The 10,755-nt window shown below is 40.5% G+C and overlaps 1 long non-coding RNA gene across 2 annotated transcripts; it reads left to right on the top strand.

Moving 5' to 3' along the window:
* The first annotated feature begins 5,678 nt into the window (after window positions 1-5,678).
* On the top strand, window positions 5,679-9,898 carry LOC113611057 (uncharacterized). Of its 2 annotated transcripts, none has more exons than XR_003429341.1 (3): window positions 5,679-5,751; window positions 9,195-9,425; window positions 9,560-9,898. It is a non-coding gene; the product is annotated as an uncharacterized LOC113611057 (long non-coding RNA). The 2 variants fall into 2 exon arrangements; XR_003429342.1 differs by having other exon boundaries at window positions 5,682-5,751; window positions 9,205-9,425.
* Window positions 9,899-10,755: the final 857 nt, after the last annotated feature.

Raw genomic sequence — 10,755 nt, 5'->3', positions numbered from 1 at the left:
TTAACATCCATCAACACACTCCTTTGTGAAAGTTTCCCAAGTCCCTCAAAGTGTCACAAATTTTCAACTGTAGCACTTTTTCTACAGTTCTATTATAAGATTTAACATGTAATATCACAATTGATAACGTGCAACTAACTCACTGGGAAAACAATTTGACTGAGGAAGGAAGAGGAAGAAAACAAATGTGAGTTTGGTCATATGCATCCTTTCTTTTCCCCCTCCCCAAACCTAGACCCAGTGCCTGCCCTAGTGCCTATAATATAGAACAATGGGAAATCACCTCACAGTATCACTTCATAGAATTTTCTCTGGTTGTTTTAAGACCCTTGCTTTAGAGTTGATCTCAAATAGGTGAAAGGAAAAATACATAATTTTAAAACTCATTCCCTGGTTCTTTGTCAGAGGTAGAGACCAAAAATGGATGGCTCCTTGCAGAGTAGAACATATTAGTGAGTATTTGGACGTGTTTCAGAAGCACAGGTAGAGACATAATTGCTATGTATAAGAATACTAAGAATGTAAAAATAGTATGAGGTGTTGAGGATTGGTAAATAGAACAGAGAAATGAGAAATCTGGGCAAAGTAGAGGGATTCAAAGAGGGAGTGGTAGCTTTGAGCCAAAAAGAAGGGAACATAGCCAGTGTGCAGACAATAGACACTTGCATCAAGAGTAACAGTTGGGAACTGATGACTGGGTAAAGTAGGCCACAGTGAAGACTGTAGGAGGATGTAAGACACCTAGAAATTTACATAAATGTTATGAAAATATTCTACAATACATAGGACTGATAGAATCTCAAATTATCTTATTTGGATATTAAATAAAGGGTGATCCAGAATGCTAGAAGGCTTAGTTCTTTAATATTTTCTCAAAGCTGTTGAGCTGGAGTTGCTGTTATGGCATGGTGGCTTAAGCACACTATAACTCACCCTTCACACTGATTACAACTGAAAGCTATAGATGAAAGGCAAAATAATTACCTGAAGAATCTAGAAAAATAAAGGAAAATGGGCAGATTATGAAGGAAAGCTAAAAGTTTGAAAAGTAACCTAAGCAAGTAACTAAAACTCTATAGAAACCCCATCTTTCCAAAACCAGCAGAGTAGCCTCTGCAGGTTGGAGGGGAGGGGGAATCATGAAGAAAAGAGAACTGGAGAAGAGAATCCACTAATTGTGAGCATGAATTGTCACAAGCCTCAGATTCACCCTTGAGCTATGCCTGTGTGGCACAGAACCAAACCAGTGTAGCAAAGGCTTTGAGGACTGGACTGAGATTTGAACCACCACCCACAGAAACAAAGAGAACTTAAGGTCTGAACCTAACCGGATTGACTGCTCCTAAAACAAACACATCAACATTTTCTAGAGGATTATAACAAGACCCAGAGCCTATAGAACTTAATATTCACAGTGTTTAGGACACCATTGAAAATTACTCAGTGTATAAAAAAATCAGTAAAATGTGGAAAATTCTCAAGGGAAAAGACTATCAGCAAATGCCAGCCCTGAGATCACTCAGAAAGAACAATGCCTGACACAGATTTTTAAAGCAGTGATTGTTACCATGCTCCCAAAACACATAAAAGGCACTGAATTCAATGAAAAGAATTCTCAGATAAATAGATCTTATAACAAAAACCCAACTGGTAATGTAAGTTAAAAATGCAGAGCTTCCCTGGTGCTGCAGTGGTTGAGAGTCCACCTGCCGATGCAGGGGACATGGGTTCGTGCCGCAGTCCGGGAGGATCCCACGTGCCGCAGAGCGGCTGGGCCCGTAAGCCATGGCCACTGAGCCTGCGTGTCCAGAGCCTGTGCTCCGCAACGGAAGAGGCCACAGCAGGGAGAGGCCTGCGTACCGCCAAAAAAAAAAAAAAAAAAAAAAAAATGCAGTATCTAAAGTAAAACAACTACAAACAACAACAACAAAACACACAAAAAGCAAAACCAACCTTACTGGATGAGCTGAACAGAACGGATAAGAAAGAAATCAGTGAACTTGAAGACAGTCAATAGAAATTATTCAATCTGAAGGACAGGGAACAAATATTGGAAATAAAAATTAACAGAGCCTCAAAGACCTGTGAGAAAAATATCAAAAAGCCTAACTGAGGAAAATTGAAATATTAGGAGAGGAGAAAGAGACTGGGCAGAAAAAAATATTTGAAGAAATCAAAACCAAAAATTTCTCAAATGTGATGAAAGATATAAAGCTAAGTGAACACTAAACAGAATTAAATGCAAAAAAACTACACATAGACACTTTATAACCAAACTGCTTAAGTAAAAGATAACTGAAAAAAATTTTTAAACAGCCAGAAAATGTGATACATTTTGTTATAGAGAGAATTGTGCCCTCCTAAAATTCATATATTTAAGTCCCAACGCCCAAAACCTCAGAATGTAACTGTATTTGGACATAGGGTCTTTAAAAGGTTGTTAGGACAAAATAAAGTCATTAAGGTGGGTCTTAATCCAACATGACTGGTATCCTTAAAGGAAGAGGAAATTTGGACATAGTCACGTACAGAGGAAGACCATGTGAAGACACAGAGAGAAGATGGCCATCTACAAGCCAAGAAGAGTGGCCTCAGAAGAAGCAAACCCTGCAGACAGCCTGATCTCAAAATCTACCCTCCAGAATTGAGAGAAAATAAATCACTTTATTTAAGCCACCTGGTCTGTGGTACTTTGTTATGGTAGCCCTAGCAAACAAATATACATTTGCTCTATACATTCAACATATTTCCAATAAAAACATCCAATGTCTTTATTCCTGTCCTGCCTCTAGGTTCTTCAAAACCATTTTTTATTTTCTTTAGATTCTATATATATGTGTTAGCATATGGTATTTGGGAGGGGGAAGGGTAAGCTGGGACGAAGTGAGACACTGGCACGGACTTATATATGCTACCAAATGTAAAACAGATAGTGTGTGGGAAGCAGCCACATAGCACAGGTGGATCAGCTCAGTGCTTTGTGACCACCTAGAGGGGTGGGATAGGGAGGGTAGGAGGGAGATGCAAGAGGGAGGAGATATGGGGATATATGTATATGTATAGCTGATTCACTTTGTTATAAGGCAGAAACTAACACACCATTGTAAAGCAATTATATTCCAATAAAGACGTTTTAAAAAAAATCCAGTGAACTTTCTATTTTTGTGGAAATCAACAAGAAGATTCTAAAATTTATAGAAAAATACAAAGGATCTAGAATGGCCAAAAATAAAAGAGTAAATAAATAACAACATTTCAGGACTTAACTGAAACCAAGACTTTCTACAAAGTTATAATAATCAAGACAGTATGGTATTGAAAACAAGATAACCAAATAAATGAATAGAACAGATATTGTCTAGAAATAGACACATACATATACAGCCGATTTTTTTTTTTTAACAAAGAGGGCAATTCAGTGGGGAAAGGAAAGTCTTTTCAGCAAATAATGTTGGAGCAACTGGATATCTATATGGAAAAAGGTGAACATTGATCCTTGCCTCATACCAAACATGAAATGTAACTCAAAATGGATTATAGACCTAAATGTAAAACTTAAACTATAAAATTCTAGAAAAAGTTGTAGGAAAAAAAATCTGCCATCTTGGGGTAGGTGAAGATATTTTAGAGAGAACTTAAAAATTCAAAACATAAAAAAAATAGATAAATTAGATTCCATCAAAATTTAAAACTTTTGGAAAACAAAAGGACGAGACACAAACTGAGAGAAAATAGTCACAACACATGTATCAGACAAAGGAATTGTAACTGGAATATACAATGAACTCTTAAACTTTAATAATAAAAAGACAAACGACGCATTTAGAAAAACAAACATGTGAAGTCACTTTAGAAAGGCGTATATATGAGCAAAAGTACATGAAAAGATGTTCAACATTATTGGTTATCACGGAAATGCAAATTAAAACCACAGTGAGATACTAGCGGTTAAAATTAATTCTTAAAAATTAAATCTACACTTCCACCTGACCCAGACATTACAGTCCTAGCTATTTAACCAAAAGATACAAACACATATGTCCACACAACACTTGCACAAAGTGTTTATAGCAGCTTTAGTTGTAACAGCTAAAAAACTGAAATCAGTATGCATGTCCATGAACAGAGGAATGGTATATGCATTCTATGGAACAGTACTCAGCAATGGAAAAATAACACTTAAAAATCTCAAAACCATTATGCTGAGTAAAATGAGTCAAACTTTTTTAAAGAGTGTATTACATTTATATAAAAGTCTAAAACTAATTTAAAGATTCAAAAAACAATTCAGTGATTTTCTGGAGCACGTGGTGGAGGACAGGATGGATTGATTGCAATGGGGCACAAGTAAACTTTAGATTGTGATGAAAACGCTCATCATCTTGTAGCTATGATATGTGTATGTATATAAATGGATCAATCTGTATACTTTAAATATACAGTCAGTGCTTTTTATACACGGTAGTTACGTTCTATATAGTTGTTGTAAATACTGAATTAGAAAATACAACTATTGCTCCTGGGGAAATAGAGTTAGGTTCCTGTGAGCCTCTCCAGTCAACATTTTCATCAACCAATATGTCATTTGTGTAATACACGTTCATTTGCCAAAATCCTTGTAAAATAATCCTGTCTCATCAGCACTGAAAACCTGTTCTCTCACATAACCTTCCTCTTGTGTAAAACTTAGAAGGTATTTTTAAAATTCTTCTGCAGTGGGGCTTCCCTGGTGGCGCAGTGGTTGAGAGTCCGCCTGCCGATGCAGGGGACACGGGTTTGTGCCCCGGTCCAGGAAGATCCTACATGCCGCCGAGCGGCTGGGCCCGTGAGCCATGGCCGCTGAGCCTGCGCGTCCGGAGCCTGTGCTCCGCAGCGGGAGAGGCCGCAACAGTGAGAGGCCCACATACCGCCAAAAAAAAGAAAAGAAAAAGAAAAACGTAGCACTTAAAATGAGACAATAAGTCTTAAAAATCAACTATAGGGCTTCCCTGGTGGCGCAGTGATTGAGAGTCCGCCTGCCGATGCGGGCGACACGGGTTCGTGCCCCGGTCCAGGAAGATCCCACATGCCGCGGAGCGGCTGCGCCCGTGAGCCATGGCCGCTGAGCCTGCGCGTCCGGGGCCTGTGCTCCACAACGGGAGAGGCCACAACAGTGAGAGGCCCGCGTACGGCAAAAAAAATAAATAAATAAATAAATAAATTCTTCTGCTGTCTCCTGATTTACAAAACCTACCTCACACACCAATTTAACATTTTTCACTTGTGTTAAATTTCTAGCCCCAAGATGGAGCCGCTCCTTCCCGGGGTACCTCATCAGCAAACCGAAACTTACACAATTTTCATTTCGCTCTTAAAGCTACTCCGCTAGGCTAGAAACTCAGTGTAACCAGTCAGACACTCCCCAAACACCAAGCCAACTTTAGGTTCTATACTTACTTTCCTGTTCCTTTATCTATGCAAATAAGCTCCGATATGAAACCCCAACCAATTAACTGAAGCCAGCTACTTCCTTGTTTCCCGCTTGTGTAACCGCAGAACCACTCCAAATCTGGTCCCATCCTGTTTCTCACAAGACAACAGAACAAAACCGCAAGTCATGCAGCCCAAGCATGCGCGGAAGAGAAAATTTTGACCTCTAACACCGGAAACCAAAGTTTCTCCCAGCCCCGAGCCAACGGACCAGGACGTGACTGGAGCCTACACACCGGAACCCCTTCGCAAAGCGAAGGGTCCAGCGTCCAGGAAGATCAGGTGCTGAAGCCCCTTTACCACTCCTAGATGGCCAAGTGCCAAAACCCTCCAATGGAAACCTGCTTCGCCAGCCTGTCCACACATCAGGGCTCCTCCCCTAACTCCTAAAAGCTTGACCCAACCCCAGATAAGGGAGCGAGATATGAACCATGATTCCTGTCTCCTTGCTAGCCAACCTCGCAAGAAAAAGGTCTTTTCTCAAAAGCCAGTGCCATAGTGCTGTGGCTCCTATGCACGTAGTCCCAGTGAGCCCTTTGGTCTATAACACTTGCCTTTCTATAAAAGCTTGCAGCCCTTCCCCCTTACTTTGCAGCTCTCTGAACTCTTGAGAGGAAACTGCTGTTTCATGCAGTGTTAAAGTTTGTTTGTATCACCTAAATTGTTTTCTTTAATCATTTTAACACCTGATATCACCTTTTGAAACATGCAAGCCAGCCAACACTAGTCAAGGAGGGTTTAACATTTTCCTGACCTTAGGTAATATAAATGTACATTTCTTTGGCTTTTAGCCTCAGCATAATTCTGTCCGCTATGTTTTTTTTTAAATCAGTCATCATCTCATGAATACACAAATTTAGCCACTTTCCCATATTTTCCACAGCTCCACCTATAAATGTTACTTTAGCACTTTCCAAAGCAACCTCAGATACAGATTGGCAAGTTTCCTCTTCCTTTTGTGGAGGTACCATATTGTTGATTCATTAACACTGAACTCAGAGCCTGAAGGAAGTTTATCTAAACAACATCTTTTCTTCATTAGGCACATCACAGCCTTCTTACACTTAGGATCACCAGATAGCACTTCAGTACTAGGCTTGGGAGACCATTTTACTTTTTTTTTTTTTTTTTTTTTTTGCGGTACGCGGGTCTCTCAGTGTCGCGGCCCCTCCCATTGCGGAGCACAGGCTCCAGACGTGCAGGCCCAGCGGCCATGGCTCACGGGCCCCGCCTTTCCACGGCATGTGGGATCCTCCCGGACCGGGGCACGAACCCGTGTCCCCCGCATCGGCAGGCGGACTCCCAACCACTGCGCCACCAAGGAAGCCCTGGGAGACCATTTTAAACAGCAAAATCACCAACAAAAAGCACAGGGCTTGCCCCGGTCCGGGAGGATCCCACATGCCGCGGAGCGGCTGGGCCCGTGAGCCATGGCCGCTGAGCGCTGAGCCTGCGCGTCCAGAGCACCGCAACGGGAGAGGCCACAACAGTGAGAGGCCCGCGTACCGAAAAAAAAAAAGCACAAAAATTGTGAACAAGATGCCACTGTATGCATCGCCAAAAAAAAATTACTTGTTGACAATCTGAGAATTGAAACATGAAGGGAAGGCAAATTTTTAATGTTTTGCTGTTCTGCACATGTCTGGAGGACTGAAAAAGCATCGTGAGTATTGATTTCCGGGTTATAAATAAATTTAAGCAAGTAGGCGAATTCACAAATACGAGATGTGCAAATTAGAATCAACTGTGTGTAGTTCACTGTACTTCAGTTATACTTCAAAAATGTGTGAAGAAGATTGTTGGTGCATGTTCAAATGAAGGAATGAGGGAACTTAAGTAACTGCGCAGAACAGTCTTCAGTTATGCAGGTGTACAACAACTAGTCTGAGACTCTTGGGAAATAGGCAGTCATCTCTGCGCATTCCTTCTGTGCCATCTGCAGAACAAAACCAGGAACACCTGACAACTGATTGTAGCACACACTGCCAGCTTCGTGATGTTGATACTTTACTGTAGTCACATCCATGCTTCAGGAACAAAGCACGTGGAAAAAATGGAGATGATCTCAGACCATCCTCCAACACAGTTTAAACAGGAGTTCCCCTGCTCTGAAAAAGGAACCAGAACATTTTCTCCATAGAGGTTTTTTACAGGTCTACTGATTCCCAAGTTTCTAACAGCCACTGTGACCTGAAAGAAATCAGTACATTTTTCCGGTTTAAATTAGCACACTGAGGGTGTCACTGTAAGGACTTTTGTGCAGACAATTTAGAGACTACAGCTCACTCAGTTCTAAATCATGTCTCTTTCCAAGTTTAGTTAGCATATACAACACCAAGTAACTTAAAAAAAAAAAAATCTACGGTCTCCCAACAAACAGCCAATATTGTCATTATTTCTTAAATGTGTCACTGACCTACTGTTGCTAAGCTACTCATTTTAACATTTTTTCTCCACATTTTGTTTTAAATTATTCCTCATCACTCTTATTCATAGATCATATTTGTCTAAATATAAACTCCTTTGTCTGTGTTTAGTTGTTTTCACCTAACAGTTGTTTTAGTTGTTGCTGTTGTTTTTTAACATCTTTATTGGAGTATAATTGTCTTACAATGGTGTGTTAGTTTCTGCTGTATAACAAACTGAATCAGCTATACATATACATATATCCGCATATCTCCTCCCTCTTGCATCTCCCTCCCACCCTCCCTATCCCACCGCTCTAGTTGGACATAAAGCACTGAGCTGATCCACCTGTGCTATGTGGCTGCTTCCCACTAGCAATCTATTTTACATTTGGTAGTGTATATATGTCCATTTTAATGTATTTAAAATACTTCAACTTTTACTCCTGAGGATTTACAGTTCAGAAAAAAAAATAACACACCTCACAAATAGGCAGGATATTTAATATACTTTTTTTAAAACCTGAATGTCTTGGCCTCTGTGCTGCTGTCTTTTTGACAATTTTTTCTCTTGTTTCTGCCTCTCTGATTGTATGGACTTCTGTCTATCATTCTCCATTCCTATCTTCCTCATTTTCTTCTCTGATTACTATCATTCTGTGTCATTGTTCATCTCTGCAGTTCTTTTTCTTAACCTGTCTTTCAGTTTTTATCACTTCCTATAGAAGATTCTTTTCTTTCTATTTTCTCTTTTTCATTCTGCTGTCATGGGGGACAGCACAGTGCAGAGGTTAAGAGTTTGGTCTCTGGAGCCAGACTTCTCAGGTCTCAATACTGGCTTTGCCACTTATTAGCGATAACAAGTAAATAACCTAAACTTTCTGGGATTCAGTTTTCTCATGTGTAAAATGGGGATAACAAAATCATCCTCATACAGTTTGTACTAGCTTTACATGATTCATCCTGGAAAATCACTTTTGAAAATGTCTACAGCACAGTTATTACTACTGCTGTTTGGTAAGTAAATTAAATAGTAATGTAATTTATTATCAGAAATATTATACTGACATGGAGACAATGATATTGAATTAAGTAGAAACAATGACAGAAATGGGGGGGATGAAAAGGAAAGATTTGGGGCAGGACAATGTTAGGGACTACGGATGAAAACACCTTACATAGAACTGGAGTCTTTCTGGTCTTTCTGGTTATTATCAGTGCATTTAAGAGTGAGGAACAGCCTATACTCTTACAAGAAATGGTAATCAATTATTCACTGGTTTCATTTTGTACTATATCAATTTACCCAAGCTGAAACAGTATTTTCCAGAATTCTTTTCCCTGTGTGGTTGGCCACAAGTGAAATTTGCAAGAGACTCAGAACGTGGAAAGGAAGCAACAGGCACTGTCTTCTGAAGGTCAGTGTAAGGTGCCAGGGGTCACTGTAGCTCCCACACTTCGCACCAGACAAAGTTAAACAGCCACAGAAGAATTTGTTCAAGAATATTGCAATAGGAGAGAAGACTGAACTCAACTCTACTGAAACGCAAGGTGGGATTGTGTTTAGGGGCCAGGGTGAGCTAGTGGAAAAGTACTGGAGGCTGCTGTGGGGGAGACTGATCAATGGGATGTGCACAGCATATTGAGTTATTCCTGAGCTTGCAAATATTTTTCTCTGTGACTAGGCCATCTGTCTGCTCATTGGTGCCCATGAAAGTCAGGCTCCTACCTTCCCACAAAGTCTGGGAGATACAGATGCTATCTGCTTTGATGTTCACATGTCAGATGGTCCCCAGGTTTTTGAGAAAGTCACTTCCAGGGTGGTGAAACTGACAAGAGGTTGGAATGTTTCTAAGGAGCAGAGAAAGAGTTTACAATTCCAAGTTTCCTAAGGTAAAGTGATCTAAGAAAGAGGAGGTCAGGGATCTACAGTTAGGAAGAAACCTGTCTAAAGTTTGGTCAAGCTGAGGGGAAATGTTTTTTTTTTTTTTGCAGTACGCGGGACTCTCACCGTCGTGGCCTCTCCCATTGTGGAGCACAGGCTCCGGACGCACAGGCTCAGCAGTCATGGCTCACGGGCCCAGCCACTCAGTGGCATGTAGGATCCTCCCGGACCAGGGCACGAACCCGTGTCCCTTGTATCGGCAGGCAGACTTTCAACCACTGTGCCACCAGGGAAGCCCATGCTGAGGGGAAATGTAAGGTCAATTTGGTCACTTCCAAATAAAGTCTCTGCTTACTAAACCTGGATTTGGTTTTATCTGGCTCTCCCTCCACTCCTGCTGCACCTCCTACTTCACCTTCTCTGGTCCTACTTCAGCAAGGTGAGCAGTCCTCTGGTAAAGAGCTTCAGCTTCTTCTGAAGGTCACTTAAGGCTAGAAGCAGTGGGGGCCAGATGTGGGTTCTCCCCACTTCACACTCAGCCCTGCTGACCTAAGAGTAACTTCAGGCCCACCTCCAGGAACAGAGACAACAGCCTTCCAGAGACTCTTCACCAGTTTCTAGAAATCGTAATGATTCAATAAATCCTTTTTTTCATTTCACTCATAGTGGTTCTGACCCTGTGACTGAATCCTACCTGATGTATTGCCTTAGCAAATAAGAGTGCAACCAGGTGCAACTTCTAATTTCTGCCCAAATTATGTTTTAAAAATTAATGCAACATTAATATCCCTGAAATGGTAGAAATAACTCTTTTGCACCATAAATGTATGAAAAATAAAGTCAAAATATATTATTTTCTTACAATTAAATAATTCAATTTTTTTCTATTTCTGCTTCAGCAATTCTTTTCTATAAATTCTTTAGCCAATTGCTCTGTTAAGAAAAAAACAAAACTCAACCTTTCAAAAACATTTTTCCTCTTTAGTAAATGGTTTT

Source organism: Aethalodelphis obliquidens, unplaced genomic scaffold (assembly GCF_003676395.1).
Source record: "Aethalodelphis obliquidens isolate GAN/ISIS:26980383/991018 unplaced genomic scaffold, ASM367639v1 scaffold67, whole genome shotgun sequence".
NCBI classification, from domain to species: Eukaryota; Metazoa; Chordata; class Mammalia; order Artiodactyla; family Delphinidae; genus Aethalodelphis; species Aethalodelphis obliquidens.
Note: the sequence above shows the minus strand (reverse complement) of the source record. Positions and strands in the feature narration are given on the sequence as shown.